The 27,921-nt window shown below is 42.7% G+C and overlaps 1 long non-coding RNA gene across 2 annotated transcripts in view; it reads right to left on the reverse strand.

The window, feature by feature from the left end:
* Window positions 1-5,043: 5,043 nt before the first annotated feature.
* LOC118171743 overlaps window positions 5,044-27,921 on the reverse strand; it is a 37,598-nt gene continuing 14,720 nt past the window's right edge. Inside the window, exons 1-3 of one of the 2 annotated variants that reach the window (XR_004753356.1) lie at window positions 18,783-18,981; window positions 6,454-6,561; window positions 5,044-5,165 (exon numbers count right to left, since the gene is read on the reverse strand). This is a non-coding gene — a long non-coding RNA (uncharacterized LOC118171743). Of the gene's footprint in view, window positions 5,166-6,453; window positions 6,562-18,782; window positions 18,982-27,921 lie in introns of those variants that run through there. The other variant, XR_004753357.1, reaches the window with a different exon arrangement.

Here is a 27,921-nt window from a genome sequence, read left to right on the forward strand (position 1 = left end):
CTTCAGCACTATGTCACACAAAACAGGCAAGGAAAATGCGCTGGCAAAGTAGATATCAGATAATGCCAAACATCTGCTGCTCGAATCTCCCAAACAATGATCCATTCATGCAGAGGGCAGTATCAAATATTTATAAAACACATAGTCACAGAGGAACTCAGATTCACACCTCCTGGTTATCTTTTGTTCTTGTATTTCTTCCACTCTGTTTTAAGTCAACCAAAAATAGCAAGAGAAATCTGAGAAGACGACTTTTCCCCAGACACTTGTTAAAAGTATTCTTTAGAATAGTTTTGTTTCCAGAAAGCTATTCAGATTGTTCACATTTGCATGTATCAGATTCACTGAGTCACTTCCACTGGTGGATCTAGCAGTCATTAAGTTAGAGCAATCTCATCTCAGTAACACTAGATGTACAAAGAGCAAAGCTGGTTAAGCATTCGACAATAAATACTCAGACATCATGGAGGACAGAAGAATATTTCCAATTTAATGATATGATTCAATGCACCTTGCCAGCTGAAAAATGACCGCTGTTTGAATAGCAGGTGGTTTTCAGGATATTATCAATGTTATGCCATAAAGACTGTATTGCTAACAGCAAATGTTGACATAGAACAACACATTTATATAAAAATCAATCAGACACTACACTCTCAATTATCCATACTGCTAACGGTCCAATCTTCTTAATTGTTGTGAATGGTACCTTGATCAAGTCTTTTATAAATTAGAATGGTTCATTTAATACTTCCTTGGGCAGATTCATCTAGCCCAGTGGAAATGCAAAGATGTGAAAAGAGTAGCATTTGGCCTATAATGTTCAGAAATGAAGGATGTATCTTAACTGAAAGCGTTTCCTCCTCCTTCATTGATGGCAGGTGCTGGCACTGACACAATATCTATTCCGATTCTATGGATACTTACAAGCTCCAAATTTTAGTTTATATTGTTTGTTACAAAGGTGTAAGGCAAGAAAATCTGCCAAACAATTCTGCTTACTATTTGAAAATTACAGTGCTAACACTACATAGCATTTTAGAATCTTTTTTTCTTTAAATATAAAAATATATTTCTTATTTCATTAATTGTTGTTCCTGTTTTTTGGTATTCTGAGTTACCTACACTTTCTCCTGTGAACTTACCTATAGCTTCTGTTCTTCTGGACACGCATGGAAAAAGGCTATCGCTTCCATGCTCTGATGACATGTTTTCTTCACTTCCAGAGATGACAACTGCCTTGACCTTTCTACCTGACACTTTGCATTGCACTGCAAGGTCATATAATTTGCTGTCCACTATCATTTTTGGACTGCACATCTCTTTCCCTTCATTCCACTGAATCTCTGAGTCTGGAGCTACTTTTTCTCCTAGATACCCTCCCTGGCGTTTATCCCAGCAGATTCTTATTCAGTGGCTTGTGGTTCCTAATTCTACTACCTATACGTGCTGCTGTATCTTTCCTTCATCTTGAGTAGCATCCTTATCAAGTTCACTCTGGCATCATATTCATGCTATCAAGCTCTTTTTCAATTAGTATAGAACGTGTTACACAAGAATAAATACAAACTCCAAAACATTTTAAAATTAAATTTTATGAGTAAGACTTCACCAGAAAACACATCAATATCGAGCCAAGTCTTGTTCATCCACAATAACCCAGTTTTCAAGCCAGGATTCATTCTTACAGCCCAATATAAAGCACTTGATTATGATTCTGCTGTGGATGACATGCTTCAGGGTACCTGCATTATCTCAAGTGGAAACCTCTGCTATATGAAAAGGAGAGTTCACTACCCCTTTTCCAACAGGGAACAGGAGACAAGAAGAACACTACTTAAGGGACACTTTACAGGTTCTTTTCTGGAGTAGGAGCAGCACCTCCACGGGAGTGGTGGCTCCAGCTGGCCAGATTGCACTAACAGTTGCCATGACAAGAGCTATGCGCCCTTGCATATAGGCACAGTCCTCTCCTGGGAAACATGTGAACTACCCTGAACATGTTGAACATGCACCCAGATTGTGGTAAAGGAAATCCTACACAGTAACAGTTCAAACAGTGTCAGACCTACTACACATCTGCAGAACACCTTGCAGTGGGTCTGCACGTGCACTTTTTTTCATTTGGAAAAACCCAAAGGAAGTTTGCTTCCCCATGCAAGAGCTTTTTTTGAGAGGATTTCACACCAACCCATCTCTGTTCCTTACACTTCCTTAGCAGAACATGTGCTGGTGCCTGTTACTGCAGAAAGGACTGGGTGCCTATGCTGGTATCAGACCAAAGGAAAATACAGAAGGGAAGAGGAGGCTGCTGGGCCTCAGACCTCCAACTGTTTCTGGAGGATGGGTAATTGTCAGCTGTGGCTGACCTTTCTGGTCATCTCTGTGCTGATGCTTCACTTTGAAAAAAAAAAAAAGAGCACAGCCTGCTCCTAAGCGCTGCCGTCTGTGCTGATCTGCAGTGTTTTTCCATGGTCTTACTAGAGCTTGAAATTAGATCTACCAGACAGGAACTGCCAGGACTTTCAAATTCTGGTATTTCTAAGACATTCACAAAATGCTAGGCGTGTCTCTCACCTACCTCATACATGCTAGAGGTCAGAAGAAAACCTCAGAAACGCATGACAATTCCGAACCAAGAAATAAAAGCTGGTGGACAGTGGAATTTTATTACAGTAATGAAAGTTATCTGACAGGAATAAATGAACCTCTAACAGCAATCTCATGTACAAACACACTTTGAAGCATAACCAGCAGAGGGAAAAGAGAGCAACAAAAATTCCTTCCTCAAAGGCTCCTGTTATATCTTAACTTTTATAACTTAAAATCCTTACTAAAGAGCAAGACAGACAGTGGTCCTGCACGATAGCTTGCAGAGCTGCCAGCACAAACCTTGTCTCCTGGTCATTCTTACGCTGCAGCACACGAGCAGCCTGGTGCCTCAGAGAGAACCAAAGCCATCTGTTTCTGCATATTAGAGAGTCCCTCACACAGAAGGCCTCTGGTGACAGCAAGCGGCAATTGGAGATGTGACCCGTGGTGTTGGAAAGAGCTCCTTCCTAAAGCATTCCTTCCAGCCAAACTCTTCCTGATTCTGCCACAGAGAGATGGTAAAGATCCCATCACTGCAAGGTTCAGCTTCCCCTTTCTGCAGAACCACGCCGTGAAGCTTTATCCTTCCTAACACAAAGTCCTCTCTTTCTACTGCCTCCTTCCCCCAAGCCTTCCACTACATTGTATTCACCTGAAAGCACCCTAAAAGGCTTTGAAATGAGACTGTTCTTCTGTGAGGAGTTGTGTGCCTACTGCTGAAACAGCAGGTTTCAGCACCCAATACACACAGTGCACTGCCAGGTGACAATTAGCAATGCCTGCCAGACGGGCCCTAAATTCTGCCCTTCATGCACTTGATTCCAACCCCAAAACGTAGAGGCCCTTTGGGTTATCTTCATCTGGAATAACATGAACAAGTATTCAGATGTGGCAGGTGTTGCTGGTCAGATCCACTCTTATTTCACACCCACTGCCCTGTCTCTGAATTTCTCTGCTTTGTCCTGTGCGTGGAATCAGCCTCCTTCTAGCCTGGGCTCCTTCTGTCCTGCATACCTAAATCAGAGCCTGGGTCCACAGACGTCATTCCTGAGGCATGCTTTTCTCTGCACTGTCGCTGTTGGCACCTACAGAAACTACAAGCTGATCTACACTTTTTCTCTTGTGAATAAAACCTGTAAGTCTCTCCATGTGCTAAAACATCTCATTTAGTTTGCCTCTAGCTCTTCAGCATTAGGTGTGACATAGCAATTAATTCATCCTTTATTTTTCTCTGCACTGATTGCCGTACCGTATTGAAGTTTGTATCTGAGCGGAGCTAGTAATTCATCGGCACTCGAGTATCTCTACGTACAATGTGCTCATTTTGCTATAATGTGTTTTTTTTATCTTGCTGACAATTGAAATGTTGATATTGTTAAGGCTAATGACCCACTGATAAATAACAGAAAACACTTTAACCCTCAAACAGTTTTTAATCATGGCTGTTACAAAGGGTGACAAGAATGCTCTGTGCCTAAATAGGTTTTAGAAGCAGTACTTTCTGAATATCTGAAGTTCCCTTTTACTACCAAAGTGGTTTTTCTCTTAACAGTTACTAGGCTTGCCTCTGTGCCAGATTCTCTTAGTTTTATTATACTGAGTTTGTGTTTGTTTGAAGTTTTGCACTTCTTAATGGTCTGCATTGTGTGTTATATGTGCTGAGATGCCTTTGATCTGTACCTTACATATGATGAAATCAATTCAATCAGTAAGCAAGCTAATGGAAAGAACCGAAAGCCTGTGAGAGTTTTACTGTGGTACAGTCAACTAAAAGGTACTCTGTCAGAGAGAGTACATTCAGCTACAGTGACAGGGTCATAAGAAGGCTAGAAAAACACTGATTTTCACATTTTAACTGTACATATTTTAACACTAGGTTGCTTGTGGAGAGGTGTTTGCATTATGCTAAGAAAAAGGCATGCCCAGTTAATTCATGTAATCGCTAAGCCAGCATGCAGAGAGGGATGGAGAAGTAGTTTCCATTTTTAATTCACATTGTTTTTTGCTGGAATACTTCCAAGCATTGAACCAGCAAAAGAAATATGACGCACTTTACATTGTGTTCTCAGAGATACTGCCCCAGCTCTCTTTAGCCAAAGAATGTCAATATAGCTTCATTGGAGCCAAAGCAGCACGTGTCTGTCAGCTGACAATCTGACCATAAACAGAGATTTCTGACTGCATAAGCTCTGTGAAAAAGACAGCAGAGTTGTATATCACAGTATGCACCGTATGAAGTGAGGGGAACACAACAAGCAAATTCCCATTCAAAGCGAACAGTATTTTGCAGCAGTGAATGGGTTCAAGTAGGGAAAAACATCCAAGATAGGCAAGTCTCACAAATTACGTGTGTGTTATCTACATGAGAAAAAAATCCTTTTGCTTTGTCATTTACTGCCCTTGATTTGTCCTGTTAATTGCAAAAATGAGTGACTGTAAAAACAGCCTTACAAGCACTTTGAGATGAACTGAGTGTTTCAGAGCACGTTAGCCAAATGCCACTCCAGTTCCTGCTCACCTCACACTGAAGCCAAGCAACTGAGCCAAAGAACAGTGCTGGGAAGGACAGTGATCTAATGGAAATGCCAGAGATGTATTACCTCTGCAAGTAAGAGGCTCAGTGAGAAATGACTCTTCGCTATTTGCATTATGAAGTATAGCTCCTCCGGAAAAGTCAAGGTAACCATTTTCCCTACAGAGTCAAGCTGATATTTCTTCTCTCTGTCCTGAAACAGCCTGCGCTACTCATGCCAGTGAGAGAACTCCAGAAACTGTCCACTTCTGTCTCTGGAATTAACAGGGACTAGACCTGTAGAGCCAAGGCTGAACCTAGCAACCTGCACTGCTCAAGTGCAAGTTATAGGAAGAACATGAGACCCTAGGAACTGCTCTCCTGGAGACCTGATGGCTCACCCAACCCATGATGCTGTCTCAGGTAGTGGTGACAGGATAAGCTATTTAAAGAGGGCACGTGAGCCTAGTTGTCCTCTGCACCCTATTTACTTTGTACTCCACCAAAGCTGTTGCATCAAGGGTGTTATAAGTTACTTCCTTGCCCAGTCCTCTTGGTATCCATCTATGAACCTCTGGCCTGTGAATTTGTCTAATCCCATTTTGACCCTGCTTGTACTTTCTAATTCTACAAACTCCTGTGGCAGCAAGCTCCAGAAATATACCACCAGTGTAAAGAAGCACTTTCTTTTATCTATTTTAAACTTTTCCTACTAGCTTCACTGAGGTCTGTGAACACTTGAAAGGGTTTCAAACAGTAGCCCCTGCTGCATCACAAGATAACCATAAAAATATGTGGTCCCTATGCCAGAAAGTTTGAGTCCTACAGAATGGCTCATAAGTCTCCAGGAACAAAGAAATTAACACACTTTCAGACTGATTTAGTTCTAAAGCACACTACTAACATTATGTTGGTTTAGCCCACATAGCAGCACCCAACGCAAAGGAAAAATTAAACCAGTACACTTTATATATACATACCCACATGCACCAGATGTTCTATGTTTTTAGCTTATCTGCAGGTGTGTGTAAAAGCAGTTTTGGGGCTCATTGATTGTGGAGTTCTGCTAACTGTCTTAAGCTTGTGTAACTCCAAAAAAGATATAGTCCTAAGAGCCTTACTGCTAACAAGTTAAGTGTTTTGCAGGAACTGCTTTTGGTTTGGCTACATTTAGTTCAAACTGTGTTATTCTCTGCTAATTAAACTTTTGAAAAGGAACACAGCTGACAAGGAGTTGCAAGTAATTTGCTGTCCTTGACATTACTCAGAAGTCTCAAAGCAGAGGCCCCAGAAGTCCAAGAATACTAACCTCCAAGAGACGAAGCAACAGTCCTTAATTAGCATCTTACCTCAGATGTTGCTGTGAGGGATGAGCTGTAGAGATATCAAAGATGTCCAAAACACACATGATTCTGATGGTAAGCAATCAGTTCAGACACACTGTGGCTGCTGAATCCCTACAGGCAAAAAGAAATGGAAGAAATTCTGAGTATAGCTTGGAGACACAGATGCAGAGACTTGGCATTTGCCCTGTGGAATTCTTGGATGCACTTGAAAGGTTCCTCAAGGATGAAAGTGCAGTCTCTGTTTGTTTTGTGCCTGGAATGAACTGACACCATCATATTATCTCAGATTCATTGGCGAATAGTCTCTTCCAATGGCTGCAACTGTTATTAGATTACAAAACATGCAAAATGACAGATGGCTGCTAAATTTGTTGCCAAATGATTAACTGCATGTTAATGATGCAGGAGTTTAAGAACAAATTTTAAGAGAAGCATCAGGTATGAAGGATCATCTTAAAACTGGAAAACTGCTCCCATCTTCATGCCAACAGAGGCTAGGCTTTATCTTACTAGAATTCACTGTTAGCCAAGGAGACAAATGTTTTCTAAGTTGTGAGCAACACATAAATTTCCCCTACTCAGAGCATGAATTATTAATTCAGGAACACTTCGCTCTGTCCCCAAACTTGAATCGAAGTCTTTGAACTTTTTCTTTAAGCAACAAGACTTGCTCCCCTCCCTTGCTCCACCTAAAACTACCCTCCAGTAGAGATCGTCTAATGCCGTGCTTGTGGTGACTCAGAGACACCCATAGCATTTTTACCACATTTTGTGCATTAGCACTGTTGGTCTGACTGTTTTTACAATGATCTCCTTCACACACAAAAAATACGCTGAATTATTTTGCTCGTGACTGTCAAGCTGCCCAAATGCTTAGCAATCCCTTGTATGATGAGGAGTCTTGGTATATCTACCTGCCTGAAGTATACAGAAGAAACACAGAGCTCTCACTCGGCTTTACAGGATTTGGTTACGTTTGTTTTGGGACATGTCACTATGGTCTTGTTCCTTTTAGATACCAAGGCTGCTCAAGAGAGACATGACAGAATATCTGCGGTGCTTGCAGCTCTCACTCCCTGAAGTACCAGGCCAAGAACAGCCTGGCAATGAAATCAGCTACCTACAACTACCTACAAGGTAACACAGAAATTTGTCTTTACAGGCTCTTTTTGCTGCTGTTTAAGTAAAATGGTTGAGAATCCTCACAAAGACAAACCTTTATTTTTTTTTTTTTTATTTTTTTTTTTTTGACTGGTGTTGGGGTGCATATACAGATGAGGAGCTGAGAAACTTCCTGTCTCATCTCAGCACGCTGCATTCCTGAAATCACCTTCAGTCCCCAATTACACAAATTCCTGCTTAGCACCTTAGGGAGACTGATGTGCATTAGGCTCTCCTAATCTCGTCCTGCAGTTCTGAAACAGACAGAGCTTCCTCCGTGCTTCTGGAAGTGCTCAGTGAAATGGCCTCTGCCACTACACGCAGAGTTGTATCACACATCATCTGCTTTGTTTCCACTGCTGCTTTCTGGAGAACCCACCTGCCTGCAGTTATGGGACAGAAAGAAAGCCATGAAGTGTAGAAGACAGACAGACAAATTTCTGGTTGGGAAGAGGTGGGACTGATCCCACAGCAAACACTGGCTACTGTCTTATTTTTCAAGAGCTTGGAAAACTGGGGAAAAAAATCTATAGAGAAAAAAGTCTGCATATCAATCGTAACTGTGGTAATGGATCACAAGCAGCCTTCGGCATTCAGCTGAAACTTGTCACCCTGAGGCCAGTGAGATGGAGCACTGATGTCCAGCCACAAAACAGACCAAGAGAGGCCAATAGGCATGAAACAGGGAGCCTCAGGAATCCAACATGGTAGAAGTCCAACAACTTCACAACTCCAGGCACAAGCAGGCTGGATGTCCTGCTAAAAAGTCATCATACGCAGGGGCTTCATCTCTTTAAATGCATCTTTCTACATCAAATGGCACTTGTAGTTTGTCTGTGCCATTTCGTATTGCATCAGTCTGTATCACACCATTTGGCAGTACAATGATAGGCCATGCCATATGATACATAACCTGTGGCATGTCACAACCTACATTTACAGTATTTAGTATATCTGATTTAAATGTATGACCGTCTTGTCCATCTTTTTCACACTTCTTTTTAACGCAGCTGATGAGAGCAGCGTATGGACAGCTGACGTGATAATCAGGATCTACAAGTAGAGGAAGAATGACAGTCTACTTCCAGTGGCTTATTACTAGCAGCATTGTTTCACTTAACCTTGCATACTTCAATTCCCCTCTGTGTCTGTGAAGCGTCCCCTCTTGTTATAATACCAGTTAATGCCATTAAGCCTGGATAGTCGCTTGCTAAGTCTTGAATAAATCAAAGGAATAATACTGAATTTTATTAAAGCTGTTCACCTTCTTCATTTGGTCTCTTGCTTCTTGCTTTCTCAAGGATATCCCAAGGAATCTGATTGTTTGCTTCCTGCCAGATAAGGTCTTTTCTTTCAGGCCTGGATTATATCCAGTCTAAGATCCAGTATATGATGTAAGAGCTTCTGTTATATCTATATATATGATGATGACATGATATCTACTTTGGTGAAGTCTTTCTCATCTAAGGTAGGACAAAAGATTTCAGAACAGCCAGACACTATGTACTGTAATAGCACTATGAGATCTCTCCTTGGCACTTATTAGATCAATATCAGTAACTGGAAAGAAACTGGTTTGGAGCAAAACACGAGGATACAAACTTGTTATGATGCTGATAAGCCTTCAAGGAGAAGCACACTGCCAAGGTAGAGAAGAGACACGAAAGAGCTCAGACAATAATGCACCATTTCCCAGTCACCTCAAATTCAAGTGCTTCACTTCCAGCACACCTGTTCTTCGAGACTAATCTGTTCTTGGATGAAAAATTGCACAGAATTAAAATTAAAAAAGAAAAAAAATCTACATCACTCTGAGTCAAAATCAATCACAATGGACAACCAATAAATGTAATATATTGTATCTTCGGTAGAAGATAGAGTAAAGTTAATGAAGATGCCCAGACTCATATGCAATCATAAAAAAGTAGACAAGCTCTCCTGATACAAACCAAACTTCGTACAGAATTGTATATGGCCATGCAGGAGCAGTTTCTCTGCTACAATATAGCAATTTAACTGCTCGCAGCAGCCTGGCTTGGCAGTTTATGGAGAATCTATAAGGGAACACCATACCCAAATAACATGTCAGTGGGGATTTAGATGGGCACAGTGCAGTAACTGGAATTGGATTTGGGACGCTCTCGCAGCCTCACTCAAGATCAATTACAAGGCCCTTTGGAATTACACCTGATCAAAATCTTGGTTCATCCCTCCCCACGCAGAGGTAGCTCCCAGGAGCGGATGCTGCAGGGCTGGGGATGAAGCAGCCGCAGTCCCTGCTCTCCTCTGACCTGCGCAAAGCACCTGCAGGGTGCGGGCACAGCCGGGCACCTGCTGGCAGCCGGGGGCTGCCTGCACCAAGCCCAGCACCCATGCTCCTGTCAGGGGCACAGGCAGGCAGGGTGACCAACGGGGATGTCTCTTTAAAATCTCAGCAATAAAACAATTAGCTTCGGATAATGCCTTTGACTCTCTATTTCTTTAAACAACCTTTTCATGTACACACAGTTTACGTTATCCTCCCTTCTCTCTCCAACTTAACAGGCTGTGCTAAAAGGTTGAAACGACCTCCCCAAAGGTCTTTTGCCATTTAAGAATTAATTATCATTCAAGAAAGGACTCAGTGAAGTCCATCAAGCGTACCCGCACGTCAGATGCGCTGATCGTCTGTACTGGGGACGAACATGTATGGCATCTGATGTCTTCAGTCTATTTCTCAAATTCATTTCAAAGAGCGCATCAGCAAATACTCAAACAAGCACCACAAAGAAAGCATGAGAAGAAACAAAACACAACCAGTGCTTGGGCAGCTGCTCAAAGATGTGCTGAAGAAGCTCACGTAGCCAAGAGTTAAGTGACCCCTTTCCTCTCCGGACCCATAAAATGTGCTCACTCACTCCTCTAACACCCATATCTGGCAGAGTTCTCACCCCAGTATGTTTAAAAGCACTGAACCTCTGTTTTGTGAGAGGGAGCCATCACTCATGCCCACTTCCTTAAGACCGCAGTCATACAGTTTTCACAGCAGGTGGGTCTCTGAGTGCTGTGGCACCAGGCATTCGTGGAGATGGTCTCAGGGAACTTCTCAGGGAGAGTATCTGTCAGAGACATACACCACTGAACGGAAAACATCTGCTAACTTGGCTTTGCATTTCTTTAATATCACATATGCTGTACTTCAAGCCATTTCTTGGGGATTTTTTGCACTGAACCTTTTATTCACTTTCATTTAATTGCTTGATGTTCACAGGCAAGTCTCTCACTAAAGGTTCACTAAATTAAAAATTGGAACATTTTTCTGACCCAAGTGGAGTCTACTAGGTTAATTTTCATCCGTGTCAAGATGCTATAGCATCTTGAATCAACAGAAGTGTTTTGTGCCAACTGCTTATTTCAGAGTTAAAGAAAAACCTGCAAGGTTAACGAGTAACAGGAAACAATTCATTAAAGTTTTGATCACGTAATGTTTCACAGCAATTTCATTTCATCATAAATTTTACATCCCAAAGGAAAAAAATAATCCTTGAAAAAAACTATGCCTCATGCAAAAGACAGAGAAGCAGAGAGGACTTCACAGGACTTCTAAGAATTTTGGCAGCATTAGCACTGGTCATGGAATTGAGGCCTTTATTCAGAAGCGCTTATTTCTTCAATTGCTTTCTTAAATGCAGCTTTTACAGATAGCATTTCGCAGACAGAAGTTTTGTCGTCTTCCCTTCACAAATTCAGTTCTGTGACAATACATGAAACTTATCTCCAGGTGTTCTGAGCAACTTACTCTGTGTCTTGAGAACAAAATCTTGCCCGATAGTGAAAGCTTCTGTACCATGATGTATAGCACATATACCTTCTGACACATCGGGCGCTGGCCACTAGGAGACACGAGGCCAGACCGGGTAGACACAGTGTCTGTTCTGCTGAGGTGTTTTCTCCAGCACCAAGAAGCAAGAATGAATTTCTGCAAAGCCCTGTAGTAGACTCGACAATGAGTCCAAATGGTTTTACTTTCCCTTCCTAATGAAAATCATTAAGTTTAAATTAACTTCCCAAGCTGAAAATCCAGACGCTGCCCTTTTTAAGCTAACTAGGATCATCAACTAGAACAATAAAATTTTGGCTCCTACTTTTTTCATCTCCACAGTTCCAGGAGTTGCTCGGAAAACTAAAAGAAACCTCTTTCTTGACCTGTGAAAAACAGTAAAAATACGAACGTAACAAGAAAGTTTGACAGATGAGAGCTCTTGCAATAGCTGTTGAAAGCTAAGGCCCCCAGCACAATTCTACCGAACGTGCAGCTTCACTATAGTTACAGATTAGAACAACAAATTTCTTTATTTAGGCAGTGATTATTGTGCATTTAATGCATTGGTAAATGACATTTAAATTCTGGAATAACAGCTTAAATCCAGCCATTACATTCATTTTAATTAAACGTTTCCAAGTATTTTTTGCCATACTACGCAGACAGCCACTGCTAATGACCAGCTCCGTGTAGTCTCCATGTAACATTATTTCCTCTGGTAAGACCCTCAGTGCTTTGCCTGCCCTGCTTTGGGGAGGGTGGCAGTGCGTTAGGCTTTATGCAGAGGGCCTAATTATCCTGCTGCTGAGGAAAGACACGGCATTCCTCACACTGTCACTGCTCATTGTTCAGCACTGCCGGGATCAGGATCACGTACTCCAGGGAGACAAAGCAAGGGAGGATGGAGCACAGTTTGCTGCATCACTGCTGTAGTCCTCAGCACCTCTGCTCCCTACAGACATTTCTTGCTATCTGATAGGTTTGAACAAAGCTCTCAAGTGTTTACACAAACTTAAAGGATACATCTGATTTCCAGAAGCTCTGGATTCCGCCTATGCTTTCAAAAAAGCCAATGGCACACCTATAGGTAGAGGCACTCCCATCCCCTGCTTAGACACTCACACTAGAATTCCCAGAGCAACTGCAGCCCCCAGCACCTTTCCTCCTCGCCAGCCACCCCACTGATCCCCCCGGAGGTACGCGAGGGAGCCGACTCAGCAAAACGGCTCTTGAAGGCTTGTTAGAGGCTGCTGGCACAGCACCTCTCCAACAACAGGCACTTTGCAGAACAGAATCACCCTCGAAACCAAGTATTACCAAGGCTGGTCCCCTTCTTCTGCAGACATCTACATCGAGTGATGGCGTCCACAAAGAGATCTCTTCCCACTGCACAGCTACAGCCCCTCGTTAGTCCTACAGGAGCTGTCCCCAGACTCACTGCATTTAGAGTGGAAACTTCCCTCTGCTCTCCAGCACTGACGTCTGTTACTACCCATTAGTTTCTGCCCCTACCCAGGGTAAGGCTAGGTTTGGATGGTTAAGAAAAACTTCCAACAGGTGGTTTAGAAGAACTTCCTAACATTTCTTTACCTACGTCACCTCTGGTACTATGTAATTCTGTTGCAGCTCACCCAGTGTACTAGCTAGTAATTAACAGAATAAGATAGTTCCTAGCTGTACCACAGCAGAGAGAGATTACAAAGATAATTTTATCCTACAGTGTGCTCGGTGTTAGAGAAGAGGAAGGCTAAAGTACCAGTAGGGATGTGTGGGGAGAAAGAATATTATGGATGATGAGAAAATCCCAAATTTTTCTCAAGAAGAGTTAAAGAAGATTTTGGAAGGAGTTTCACAGCATCTGACTTGATAAAGCTCTCCATAAACTTGACAAATAAAATTCCATCAAAACAAGTTGAGAAATGCTGTTTTCCCATGCTTAAAACACTCATCTCTGAGTGTTTTAGAGGGACTATTAGTGGGAGAGTCATTTGTCTGCCAGAAAAGCCAGGAAGCGGAGAGAAATGGCATTCCCTGCTGCTAATGGATGGGAGAGGCTCCTTGGGTACTGGGAGAACGGTAGGAAGATGAACTCTTTGCTTGCATAAACGAGCAGCTAGACCAACAGCTACCATAAGTTGCCAGAGAAGGCAACAGGAGCTCAGAATTCGCACTTTCCAAACCACGTACTGTGCAGCTCCTGCTGAAACAATCATGAATTTTTGGGTGCTCAGCACTTTTGAAGGGCAGGACTCCTGTCTGGGAACAGATGAAGGGTACTGGCACAAACATGGCAGCACAGCAGCAGGCACACCACTGCTTACCTGCTCCCGTTCAGGCACCAGCCCCTGTTCAGCACATGCTCCTGAGCGTGGCATTTCCTATGGCTACATTCAAGACAGACTCCTCTGAATCCTGACATGACATCCTGCAGAAGAAGAGGGTTGCCCTCTGCCCAATCATACCGATCTATCTATTGCAAGGTAGTAGTTTGCCTACAAACCCCGCTGCTGAGCATCTCTCCACACCCCATGCACGGAGCCCAGGCACCCTGCTTGCGTGCTGCTGCTGCACCCAGATTTATGGTGTTCAGCTCCCCTGCACCGATTCTGCCATGAGCACCACAAATACAGTGCCGGGGTACTGAGCTGTGAAGACGCAGGCCTTGACCTTCTGCTTTAAAAGAGGAATGTTTCACATGAGCCGATGGAAATGAGCAATTTCACCCACTATGGATTTGTTGTATTACTTTTTTTCCAAAACATGGTGACACAGAACCTGCATACTAGAAAAACAAACAAACAAACAAACAAACAAACAAAAAACAACCAACCAGCCCCCCCCCCTGCCCCCCCAATTCTAATTGATTCAGTTTCACATCCACTGTGATGAACACTCCAAGGTTCACCTTTTAGAAAACCAGAAATTACTTTTTGGAAAGCTGAAAGGACCTCAAGAAGATGGGAGATGGACTGAAGTTTTTACCTGTCTTTAAATCACTTGTGATTATGAAAGAGAAATGATTTGTTCCAAACTCTTATGGGTAGGAAGCCTGAAGGGCTGACTTTAATTTATGTGCAATTTCTTGTAATAATCTAATTTAGATGTCAGACAAAGTTCTGGGTTATTACTTTTCACAGGGAAATTACAAAGTAATTGTTATTGTTTTCGTCTTTAATTATTTTGATGGCATTAAGAAAGATTTTTTTTAATAAACTTTTCTTATCTGAAATACAACACTTGAGCTAACATAATATGTTCATTTGCTGTCAAAGTATTTTCCGCAGACATATTCACAATAATATGACAATTCTGATAAAGAGAAACCTGTTCCTGGGCTGATTTTGCATCTGGCTATATCTGCATATTTTATTCATCAGTATGAATCAGACAGCAAAACCTTCGCAGCATTAACAACTGTGCTATGGTTTCCTTTAGAAGTTCACATTTTAGGCGAAGTATTACCACCTTTTTGGCATACGTCACAACATATTCCCATGTATTTCAGTGAAGATTACGAGACAGAGCTGCACAGATATTCTGTCCCGCAAAGCGTATCCTTGACTGTAAGGAGATAGTGCTAGCCACTGCTTTCACATTGAACATCAAATGTCAAATTTGTCAAATACACTTTGTAGAACTGATTGCACCGGGAAGCATGTGCTACAACATTGACACCTGCATTTTTGTGGAAACACTGCAGTGTTTCAGCATAAACGCAAGTTTATAGCCTTCTTTTCGCACATCTACTAGCTTGGCAAGCCACTAAGCAACACAGAGTTTATTTTCTTAAGGTCTTAATTTAAAATTCCAGATTTTAACACTGCTCCTTCTTTGTTCTTGCAGCAGCAGCCAGCATTTTGATAACCAGATTTGCAACGAAGTCTAAGGCTCAGCATGAGTACACGTACATTAGCATCCATGTGTCTGTGTTAACTACAAACCATACAGTCGGCTTTCTCGAGGGGGTTCAAAACCATCCTCCACTGTTTGGATGCTATTGCATGGATAACCTCGCTCTTCACCTCTGTGGAAAGGGACTGTCCTCTGGAAAAAAATCCCAATAAGGGCTATGTCAGATCTACAATACACAGCAGTATTTTCACAGACTTAAATCATGGGCGCTCCCACAAGGTAGTGACCTATGTTTATAGAGCTGAAGATTATGAGCTATATATTTTATTATATGACTGTCTGAAAACCATATTGTAGTGAGTACTCTGTGTTGTCATGAATCACCGTGAGAATAGCTGAGAAAATGTATAGGCTTTTCTCCTTCAGGGTCAAGAGTACATTCCTCTGTGACCCTTCATTTTAACATGAGGCAAGGATGTAAAATGCCAAAGGCTCTTTTTCCACTGACTTCAGTTAAAACAGCCCAGAGTTTATTAAACAGCAAATAATTCTGCTATCAATCTAGCATCTTAAAATTGGAAACCACCTACAAAGAACAAACAAGTATGAGGCAACATTAAAATGTAGATATATACGTGCAAACACACACAAAGTCTGCTATTCAAAGAGGGTGGCTTTCTGTTGCCTGAATGACTGTGGTCTTTTTTACCTTAACAATCCTGCCCAGTGAATTAAGGCAATGTAAATTATTCAGGTATGTCTTGTGAATATTTTATGAAGAACCTCTGTAACAAAAGAAAAAAAAAAAAAGCTGGACATGTAATTTTGTCCATCTTCACAGACCTTCCCTAAATCTATTTATACACTGTGTATTTTATTAAAGAGAGAAATCATAAAGTTAACATCTCATTTGATTCTGGGCTGCACATTTCTCAAATACTAAGAATAACTCGGACCAAACATTATTTTTACTGTCAGATTTTTACAACGAGAAATCCAAAGACTGTGATACATTCACAGGATACTTGAAAAAGCCTATGAATTCTGTATGAGTAGCAGTTAATTTTTGAGGGTGAAGAACATGATCCCCTCTCTTACAAGGATCACAGCTTTTTAATTTAAAAAGACAAGCAGACATCACAGAATTTAATTTCACAAACAAAAATCTTATCTTCTTTTACCTACTGTAAGCATTTTAGAATAACCAGAGGAGTTTTTATGTATTTCATTAGAAGCAAAAGTATTTGTCAGTGAAGAGGTAATTGATAATTTAATTTTAGAACAAACCAAACAAATGAATATAAATGCTTTGGAGACAAAAGATACTGAAAGTTGAAAAACAAAAAATAAAAAAAATAAAAAAATAAAATCAACAACTAAAGTCTAAGAATTAAATTTTATGAAATGCTTGGAATGATTTGGCACAATTTAACATGATTTAACCCATGTAAGCATGGGTTAACTGCAACAAACCTGAGCGTGGCAATGACCTCTGCCGGCTCGTACACGGGACAAGGCAGGACCCATCCACATGGGCTACAACCTCTGCTCGCGTGGAGCAACAGAGAAGTCAGTGCAGTCCCTCTGAGGGTGAGGGGCTTCCCCTGTTCTGCGGCTTGTGGGTTCGGCCCCACCATTGCCCAGCACAAGCAGAGACCCCCTTGGGAAGTCCACTTCAATCCATCGGGCGGTTACTTCTACTAGCAGGAAATGTACGCTTGAATCTTGTAGGAAACTATGATTTTTTATTGTTGGGAGTTTATAAAAGAAAAGACTAGTCTGGAAACGTGCTTCTAGGGAGGCTTTCCAAAACAGCAGCCCTCTTGTTTCAGGCTGGGTACCAAGGCAGGGATTTGCAGCCACTCACTGTATTTTCTTGGAAAGCAACTTTCACAGGGAATCACGAGATCTAGCTGAGATTGGGTCTCAGATTCTTCAAGGTTGGCTCAATGATGTATGTTGGCTTTTGCTTTTGTTTGTTTTGCTTTGTTTCAAATGGGATTCTAAACTTCAGTGCACAAGGCCTTACTTTAGACATCCAAATAAGCAGGACTGGTCCTCAGAAGCTCTTCGTGCAGTTTGAACAGACACCACCGAAAATGCTTTCAAACGTCTAACAAATATTCACGTGCTTAAATACAGCTTTATGCTGCTAGTTGTAAAATGTGATAGCTAGGACTGGAGTTTTCCTTCTCCTGGGTGAGTGGCCTAGTTGCCAGGCTATAAAAAGTCACTTACTTGCTCAGTCTGGCCCAATTAATATTTAATTATGTCAGGCAAAGTAGAGCAGCTTGAATGGAAAGGCTTGAGGGTCCTTACACAGTCCAGAGTAGCTCAAACTTACAAATCCATGCAGCACAACAAAAGCAACAACTGAATCCTGGTATTCTGAATCCTAAGCAAGTGCCCTGCCTGCCAAAGCGCTGGAAAACAGGGATCAGCACGGCTGGCTTGTCAGCTGGATGGAGGTTCTGCAGAGACCAAACCATGAGATTTGGCCCAAGTTTCAAGTGAGAGGCTTGGTGTTTTACTCGTGTCTAAAAGAGATTTTCTAATGCTTGCTTTTGTCTCCCTCAATTCAAAACCTGTGCCACCTGGACTGGAAAACACACACCCTTCCCAGGGATAAAAGAGAAAGCTTTTCACTTCCCATCACTGTTTTGTAAATTCAGCTTGTAACTCCTAACAGAAGTCAGGCTCTCTTTACGCTGTTACTTTACCCTGTATCTGAAAGCTTTAGGCAGTCTAGCAGTAAGGTGAATTAACTTGTTTTTGTCTATTTTTCAAGGGCTCAGAAAAAATGAAACATGGATGCAAAGGTCTACTACATATTAACCTAAAGGGCCTAGGTATAAGAGCAGCCCTTAAATGTGAGCAAAAGCCTGGACGTTTAAATGGCACAATTCTAACCTGAAGACTGGGGCTTGAACTCAGAGGCTCTGACCGTGTGTCAGTGAAGGCGATATGGGGACTGGGATGGAGGGGACAATGAGCATGCCCCCCTCCTGATCCCAAGCCAGCATCATGGGTACAGACACGCTGCAGGGGTACAGCTCCTCGTAGTGTCCAGAACTCTCTGCTGGAGCCCACTCCTGGAGCCCGCAGCTCCTCTGCTCTTCCCAAGGCAGAATTCCGGTCCCCTGAACCCTCGTTCCAAATTCATTCCAGCCCCAGTCCACCTCCATCTTTTTTCTCAGTACTTCTGAAAGCTCACAGTCATCTGCTCCAAAGCCTCTCCCATCCCACACACCCAAGAACCTCACTGCTCGTGTCCTGTGTCTCCCACTCTCCTCTCTCCCCAACACCTTCCTGTCTCGCTTGTCACCCACAACACCCTTTCACTTTTACGTCTTCACTCTTTACAGCCACCTTCGTCCTCCGCCAGACTCCCCACTCCCTACCTGAGCTGGGCTCCCAGCAGTCCCACCTACGCTGACATTTCTGCTCATTTTGCAGCTGCTGCTGCCCCTCGCCCAAGCTCAGACCACTGCCGGCTTTCACAGCCACCCAAGCTCACATTTTCCTGGAACTTGGCACATGGAAGGTTGTGCAGGCAAGCATTTTGAAAGCCCGAATGCTGCCTACACCTGCCCAAAGTCTGCCTAGGTCAACTCTGAAGCAATTAAAAATAAGCTGCACCCAAGAAGAACAGGATAAATGGCAGCTGCGAAGATCTTGTTGTGAGAACCAGCTGGTAGGTCCCCGAAACGGGTGCCTACCAGTGCAAATTTCCTGCAAACATTGCTGAAAAGTGGTTTTGTTTTCAGTGTGCCCTGTTGTGTCAAGCGATTGGTCAGAGCTGTAGAGGTACATATATTCGAAGCGTGAAGAACCGTGATGCCTGTTGCTGTTTCTATCGCATTTCAGAAGCTCTCACTATAGTGCTAAGCTACAAGCGATGCTCATAGGCTTAGAGCTGCCACAGCTCAGTTACTGGCAGCGACCACTACCAATGCATTACAGAACTCCCTTTTGCCTCAGGAGTTGCAGATTACTGAGGGTTTCTTTTTATTTTTATTTACTTTTTCTCACGTACTGCATGTTTCCCAGAGCTCAGGCCTGGAAACAAGTTCCCTGCAGCAGCAGGCTGTTAGCCAGCCCCGACAGGCGGCTGAGCACTGCACGCCTCGTGCAGATGCCCTCACCGACCAGGCTGACCGCGCTCCCACCTCACCTGCCGATGAATCCTGAGCACCACAAGTACAAATTCCAGATCACGTTTTGCAAGGGCAAGAACGTGGTGCCTGATGCTCACAGCTCCAGTGGTCAGTCTGATGGCAGAGACCACAAACAGTTTAAGAGATTGTCATCTAAGGGCAGTAGTAGTGCACTAACACCGCTGGTCCTGCCAGTGCTTAGTCAGCAGTTAAAGAAACCTCAACATCCTGCTGGTGCTCCCCTGTCGGAGGTGTTTCCTGTGTTTGGTAAACCATGAAAATATCTGAAGAGCTTAGTGGTGCAACCAGTGCATTTTAGGGCTTCTTTTAAGTACAGTATTCTCAAACAGGTACTAACAACGTCTTGATTTTAGTTGATCTCAACTCCAGTCCTGCTTTCCAGTCATTTTATTCATTACAGGAATCTGTATCTTTATTCAACCCTTCCCGCCCGCCCCCCCCCCCCCCCCCCCAGCTTTCCCCATGCCTATAAAGAAGATTTGGAGGTTTGTTTCATTTAGACAAGCAGGCAGTCAGCCAACTTGCTGACAGGCATCTCAGCATTAAAAAGAAAAGAATGAAAAAAAGGCTAGCATGTACGTTATGGAAAATGCAAGGCAACTAAGCATTTTTAATATGTTTACCCTTCTCTTGAGTAAAGGGACACTTCAAACACCTGTCCTATGTGGGAGCTTGCTACTGACTCAGACCATTAAATACATTCATACGAGTTTTGTTACTTCTAAGAATGTGGTGCTTACAAAATGAGTAAAACCTGGCAACTTCTGAAACCTTTCTTTGAACTACCTGTGGATGTCACATCAACGTTTCAGATGTTCGGCCCCAGAGCAGGGCAGGCAGTTAAAAAGGCCTGCTGCTCATGTCAGCACCCGTGTGCAGTGCTCAGAGCGTCGCAGCAGCTCAGCACCAGCTGCTGCTGCTGCGGGGAGCAGAGCGACCTCCAGCAGCTCGCTTCACATTCGCATCCCGCCCAGCACCCACCCGAGTTCTGTTAAAAGAAGCTGTAAGCGAAGTCGCACACAAAAACCCACCTCAGGACACGTCCAAGGGATGTAGTACTGTGCATAACAGGATGCCTATGCAGTTTTCAATGGATGCATTCAAGCACCTGTAAAAAACAGATAGACTTATACAGGCTTCCCTGTAATTAGAAACTTTATAGCAGTTTTATATAATAGTTTAGTAAAGGGCTGAATCAATAGAGGATTTTTATTAGACTCTTAAGGCCAGCTTGTATTAAAGCAGTAAGTATTTCATTTTCTTTATAAATGTTCACAGCACTAAACTACAAGACACCACCATATAGCACTTGGGTGGGAACGCACACTGTCCTGGTGTGTTTGGGGAAGGGAGGACAGCCAGTGAGCAAACTCTGACCACGGATTGTCACGAGCATGGCAGAGGACCTGGGAGCACCTCCAAAATTGTTTTCCCTGCGTCTGTAGCACAGCAGGAGCATTTTCCCCATCTCTTCTATACATGGCAGAGAAGGAACTCACGCTGGCACTAGCATAATGTCACTCACGAGTCATTTTATCCAATTTATTACATCTAAGTGCTTCAGTAAATATTTAAAGAATCTGATTGCAGCATATAGGGTTCTAAGAGATTAGAAAGAAATAAATTACCCTACATTAGCATATAATATTATTTACCCAAGATAATTAAATCAGCTCAGTTAATCACTAAATCAACTAAGTTTTCATTATCATGACAAGCTTAAGGAGTACAGGTGACATTTGGTGAGAAATTGTAAAGTAGTAATAATAGCAGTTGGTTGTTCAAGCTGAGGTAAAGCAATATTAAAACACACAAAGCATCCTTGCTGTTAATCTTAGACAAAAGTCAAGTTTGCACTGTCAGAGGGGAAAGCATTCACTCCGTTGCGAAGACAAAAGTGTAGTTTAAAATGTTTACCACTTCATCCTCTACAGATATTACCTACATGCCACAGTGCCATAAAACACTCCACAGCTGGGAAACTAGCGCAAGGAGGCACGCAGCACCCAAGGCAAATAACTTTGCTTAACCAGCTGGCTGCCCGAGCACTGGACAGCATTTCCTGAGCTAAAGCGAGCCAGGCAGGAGGGGTGTTGAAGCTCAGGAGAGCACAGAGCACTGAAAGCAGCGTGGATAGGATGCAGCACACACAGGAGGAACGCTCAGAGGAACGGTCTGAACAAGGACAGAGCAGGGCCACCAGCAGCAGCCAAAACCTGTGTGCTCTACTGCATGCTCTACCAGCCCAGCGCTGCTGCACGGCCCTGTAGCTCATTCTGTCCTCACTCTGTTCCTGCGTGGCACTGCTGGTAACAGCTGGGCACTGCACTGGGGGCTCTGGCAGCTCAGACACAGCACTGCACTGCTGAGGGTTTTCCTGGGGAAAAGCTGAATCTCTGCAATTTTACAATCCCTTTCAGGATGCAGCTTCCAGTTAAAACTTTCCTCCATCAGAGCCATTCACTGGCAGCACTAGAACTGTGGCTGCCCAGCAACATCTCTGACCAACTGAAAGGACTTTGCTCGCAGCTAACAGATAGAAGCTTGTAGACTGCATTGTTCCAACCTTACTGCTTGCAAATGGAAAGAACTCCAATTTTTATTGCTAGCCACAAAAAAAAAGCATTATTAATAACTATAAAATATTCTAAAACTTTTAAAGTGATTTTTTTTTTTTTTTTCAAGGCTTGAGTATTCTGTGCACCCATTTTCTTCCACATCCCATGCCAGCATCATTTATTTGCTCTGTTAACACCTCTCTAATATCTATATCCCCCTGTATTCTTCCAGTTGTATTCTTGGGAAACAGAAACAAGGTCATTTCATCAAAGGCAATGGAAAAAGTGGTTCAGAGGGAACTAGGAACAGTCATTTAAAATCATGATTAATTTATGTAATCCACTGGTCGCTGCTTGTTAGGTACCTCCCTTCCCCTGTGCAGACCCATTAGGTCTGTTAATGTCTTGTAATTGTCAGCTTGAGAGCCATCCCCTCACACGTATGCGGAAGCCTTGTGCTTTTAGCTTAGATGTGCTGATCCAGGTCGCATCCCCTAAATTTCCATCCACTGGGAACCCATCCAAGAGGAGATGGAAACCTCCTTGGCCAACTGCATTGCAGGAAACGGGCCATCAGTGAAAAACCTGGGCTGAGCACCAGCGAAAAGCAGCTAGTGGGGCTCCTGAGGGCCTGTCGTCAAAGCTGGGTGGGAGGGAGGAGCAGGGAGAGCAGGAGGCCTGTCAGGACAGCAAGGGGTTCAAACCAGATATGGAAAGCAAGACTACCACGCTTGCAGTGTTTTCATTTCGAGGTCACACGTTCCTGGTTACAATGCAAAGTCTTACTCTGGTTATTTTGGGAACACTAGATTGGATGAACTAGGGGATTGCTACATTTCAAATACTCAACACTTGCAGCTTAGATTCACCTTTCACAGCTCATCCTTGTCAGCACTTTCCTTATTTTTTTGTTCTAGCATTTAATATATGGTTTCTATGCCTGTATTTTTAATCACCTTCACTGTATAATTTTCTTAGGTACTTATCTACCTTCTCATCTCCCTGCTTTGCCTAATTACCTGTCCCTTTCCTTCACATGGTTCCTTTATTCCCTTCTTGCTTTTCAGAATCATTAGCATTGCATTATTATTCTTAACAGCAGTACATTTATGTTTATTATGCAGTGTTTGCAAATAAATAGCGAACTGAACTTCTGGCTGTGTTTACTTAAAGCTAAAAGGAGAAAATGCAATGCAGGTTGAATTATCATTTCACTTGCTTATTTTTGGAAGGAGGAATTTTTAATGACTTAAGACCTCTGCTTTGCATCCAGTACTTTTTATAGCTTTGGTGTTTAAAGGAATGTTGAAAGCATTTATCAAATCCTACCTTGTGTATACAAAAAATGTACTAATATTGAATCCATTTTTTTTTTCTTTCTTTCTTGGATACTGCTCTTTTCCTTAAGGCACTGTTTGCAGCTAAATCAAATAACTGCAACCATCCTTGCTGAACTGTGATGTTCTGCCCTGTGAAGCACTCCTATACATTTGGTTCCATAATCTTTATAAAAGGATAAACCTACCCACCCAGCGTTTTACTTTTCTAACCCACTGCTGTTGGCATTTTCCCCCTTTTTCTCCTCAATTCTTACGTGGCTGTGTGGTTGTGCTGCTGCTTTCTTAAGCACAATAACTTGATGCCTGGCCCTTCTCCCATTGAGGAAAAGGACAACCTCCCACCGATTTCACTGAAAGCAAAGTTAGGATCACCCAGCTCTCCAGCTAGGTAAGCATGTAAGCAGATCTTAACTGTGTACTAGCCACAGTTAAGTCAAAAGTTCAGTTCAGTGCCTGAAGTTCAGCACAGACATCTCTTCCTGATCAAGGCCCAGTATGCCTGCTGTATGCTTGCACATCTACAGATTCATGTGGATTTTCTTTTCTGGAAGAAAAAGGAAGGCGGAAGCCGTTGGAGTATACTACTGCTTTGTTTGAGCTCATTTTAGTCAAAACTAGCTCATGTCATTGTGGTTTTGTATAAACTAGTCTTGCTTCCTGCCAGCCTAAGCCCTGAATGCCATAGCCACTGCAGGCTCTCAGCCAGACTCCATTCAAAAAAAAAAAAAAAAAAAAAAAAAAGCAGTCTTTGAATGAAAAAGGCATTCTGTCTTCCTCCAGGTTCGGCAGCAGTGCTTTTAATTAGTCAAAGGAAGCGGGGAGCTTCTTCCACTAAAAAAGGACCCAGTGCCCAGGTCTTTGTGCACCTCTCCACGACTCCATTCCTCTTCACATGGGCCTCCTCTATTTAAACCCATCAGCTGTGGCTTGTGGCCCTGGGCTGCTTTCAGCTTGACGACTGTGTCTTATCATAACATGGAATCTGGTGACAGACCAAGCCTTTGAAGGTCCCATATCCCGGTTACGTTGGTATGAAAAAACAGCTGCTAAACACCGCATGCTAGACATGAAGTGACCCCAATATAGAAGTACTAATCCAAAGGTAATTAGATTTCTGACATGTTTTCTTTCCCTTTCACCAGCAAAACATAACTACTTGAATCCTAATGGGAATTCTCAGCCCTACTCATTAAATTCAGTGTTGTCTGTGACTTCAGGATCAGGCTGTGCTGGGAGAGGAATGGTTTTATGAACACAAGATGCGGGTGGCAGCTGCGTGGTCCTCCCAGCACAGGACCAGCAGCCCCAGTTGCGTCTGGGTTTGTAGGACCAGTATGTGTCCCAGTGCCAAAGTGCCAGGCTAGCTCATGCGGTCACAGCTCACAAGGGGTAGGGTGACGTATTAGAGTGGAAATTACTGCTAGTGCTTCTCCTAAGAGGCATAAATAAGCCCAAAGCTGGTGTTTCTACCATTTATCATTTTTCACGTTTTATTCTTTATGTCAGAAACATTACCAGTCAGCGAATGCTAAGTCATATAGGAAGCAAAGCACTGATGCATCAAACTTTCTCTGAGAGGCTACAGTTGTGTTTCATTAACAGAAACATTTCAGTTTCATAAATACTTAATGAAGTGACTGCCTGTAGCACAAAGTCATTTCAGAGCTAATTGTTGCTGTGGTCAAACCACCAAGCTGTTTAGCATTTACTTGCAGCTTCACATTACAATGAACACAGCTGACAAACTGGTTATTAAAGTATTGGGAACATCTCCTCAAGAACACTGATTGTTTAGTTAGCACAAGCCAGTCACACTGCCTCTGGAATGATCGCGATCAAGTGTCTACTGAAATACTGTGTAAAATAAAAAGCAAGATAACGAATACATCATATGCAGTAAAACAAAAGACTACAGACTGATGTGAAGTGTTGTTGACAGTTAATTTGTCCCGATTTATTTCCATGACAGAAGCAGAAATAAAGAATTACCCTTCTGGTTTATACTGGCAGCTCAGTGAGCTACAAGCCAGAAGGTGCTAGGGAACCACAGAGGACACTTGTGGTCACAGGGGAGGTCCGAGCGGCACCTAAAGGCATGCTGCCCAACGCCCGGGCGGTACAGAGGAGTTGGGGGCAGCTCAGCTCTTCTGAAACTGGGCAACACAGTTTATCAATAGATTAATGCGGATAAAGGCCTTGCACAATTAAGAGATCAAGCGAAGGAAAAGAGTAAAACAGCAACTAGATTATACAAGCATTAGGATTCGAAGCTGTAAGGTCTGCAAGTGATTTGGACAGCTAGTGAGGGATTCCTTGGACTGAAGATAAAACAAATTACGTGCATTGCCTATACAGGATGATGAGACACATTGATACAGCCAACCGTACATAGTTTACTCCAAGATAATCCCTGTCACACAAGCATTCCCATAACTAACAGAAGGCACTAACACCTAAAATGGAGGTAGAGTGCTTTCTTCCTTCTTTTATCCCTTTTATTCCCCACTATTGTCACTGGTGAACAGGGCTGCACTGTTCGTTTTGGTTTGCCCATGGGATGAAGCCTGACTGATGGCCTCAGAGGATGGGGGTTTGTGGCAGAAGCCGAAGGATAGCCTAGTGCTTCAACAGTCCTGGGTTTACATGGCAGTCCCAGAACAGCCACATCTCCTGCCACGGTAGTGCTGGAGAAGAACAAGTCCCCACCTCCACTCCAAGGGCACCACAGAAATGATGGAGCAGTTACCAACCTATTTGGGCCTGATGCCTCTAAAAGCAATCATCTGCTGGCATTCCTGTGGGACGGGTGATCTCCAGATGCTGTGAATCACCAGTGGCCTTTAGGTGTGACTGCTAGATTTTTTTGCCATTTCTATAACTACTGCTGCTGCTACACTACACACTGAGTCAGAATTCATGGTTAGTCATACCAAAAGTCACTCTCCCCAACCTACAAAAGTTAATATACTCATTTTCCTTTTTCAGAGAGCCTTGCTGCCCATCCACTGCTGTTACAAGGCAGACGAGTCAGCAATTTGACAGGGCTGTTTTAAAAATTGATCAAAAAAAAAAGCATATGCTGAATCAAGCAATGGAAAAGAGCAAGCATGAGGGAAACCTCAGCAGTGAAATGTGATTTAGAAGGAAGCAGAAGTTTCTGTGAAAAAGTTATGTCGGGTTCAAGTGTGAAGAACTGAGAGGCTGCACCTTGTGTTCTCAGAGGGGTTGCATACAACAGGCGGTCTTTAAGAGTACAGGATCATTGCCAAATATAAAGCATTTCAAAACAACGAAGGGTATTACAAAAATATAAAAAGGCATTGAAACACTCTCCTGAAGGAAAAATGTGCATGGGTGGTTGAAAGAAAAATGCAGTTGGTGATTATGGCAGAGGGTATGCTGACTAAGTATAGACACTTAAAATGAGAAAACAGCATATGAGAAAATAATCCATTTAATGCTTTGCTTTCATGTGGTTCCATCCCTTATTCATCACATTTATATCTCAACCAGCAAGTTCCTTTGTAACTTTTCAAAATCAGCATAACTCCATTGAAATCACAGGAATTACACCAACTGACTTAAAAAAGGATATGATTTAATCCCAGCCAGTAGAACCTACTTAGGTTAAGATCTGAGCATGCAGGTATTTGGTGACAGCCCAAACCAATCTGATTAATTGCAATTCTGACTTAGCTCCAAAGTACAGAACTTTAGTTCAAAGACTTCTCACAAACCTAGGGGCTTAGAGTACTACCTGACAATTCAGTAGCTCCGAAACAGCTAAAATAAAACCCACGGCCTCAGGTTTAAAACCCATCCTGTGGCCTTAAACAGTATCAAGATTGGAAGAATGGGCACAACAACTGATTCCATTATAAAAATCTTTTCACAAACAGATCAGGCCTTATCAGAGTTACAGGTTTTGGTCTTACTATGCCTACACTTATCTAAGTGCTAGACATCAGTCATCAGATCCAACTAATTTTTTTTTTTTTTTTTAATGGAACTGGTGCTACACCTAGCCTCTGACATTACCCCACAGCATATGCATAGGGAACAACTATTTTGCCAGAGCAAACCAGCTAAGTTTGCTTTGTCTTCACTTGTAAGACAGGTTTTCCACTCCCCTAGTGTCCCAGCAGCCTTTTTTTTGTACCTCTTCCAATGTGAATTAGTTCTTTCTGAACACAAATTGCTAGAATTATTCACACCATTTAAGATGAAATTAGCTCAGGACCTTGCCCATAGCCCTATCTCCAGTGGAAAAACATTGCCTGACTTCTCTTAGGTTTACATTCATCTGGCTTACAATGTCAGTCATCCTCTGATCAATGAATTTATTTCTGCCTTGCTCCTCCTTTTTCTTTTTTCAGCTGTAGAGCTCCATACCAGAAACTATTATGATTAGTGCCTCACAGCACACACTTTTCCCAGGTGCTGTTCATTTCTGCACACTTTGCTGGTTGAGCCCTCAGAGCTCTCCAGCTCCCCGTGCGTATTTTTATCCTCTCAATTTTGGACCAATTTTATAAGTATACTCCCACTTCCCCATGCCATTAATAGGGATATTAAACAAG

Source organism: Oxyura jamaicensis, chromosome 9 (genome assembly GCF_011077185.1).
Source record: "Oxyura jamaicensis isolate SHBP4307 breed ruddy duck chromosome 9, BPBGC_Ojam_1.0, whole genome shotgun sequence".
NCBI classification, from domain to species: domain Eukaryota; kingdom Metazoa; phylum Chordata; class Aves; order Anseriformes; family Anatidae; genus Oxyura; species Oxyura jamaicensis.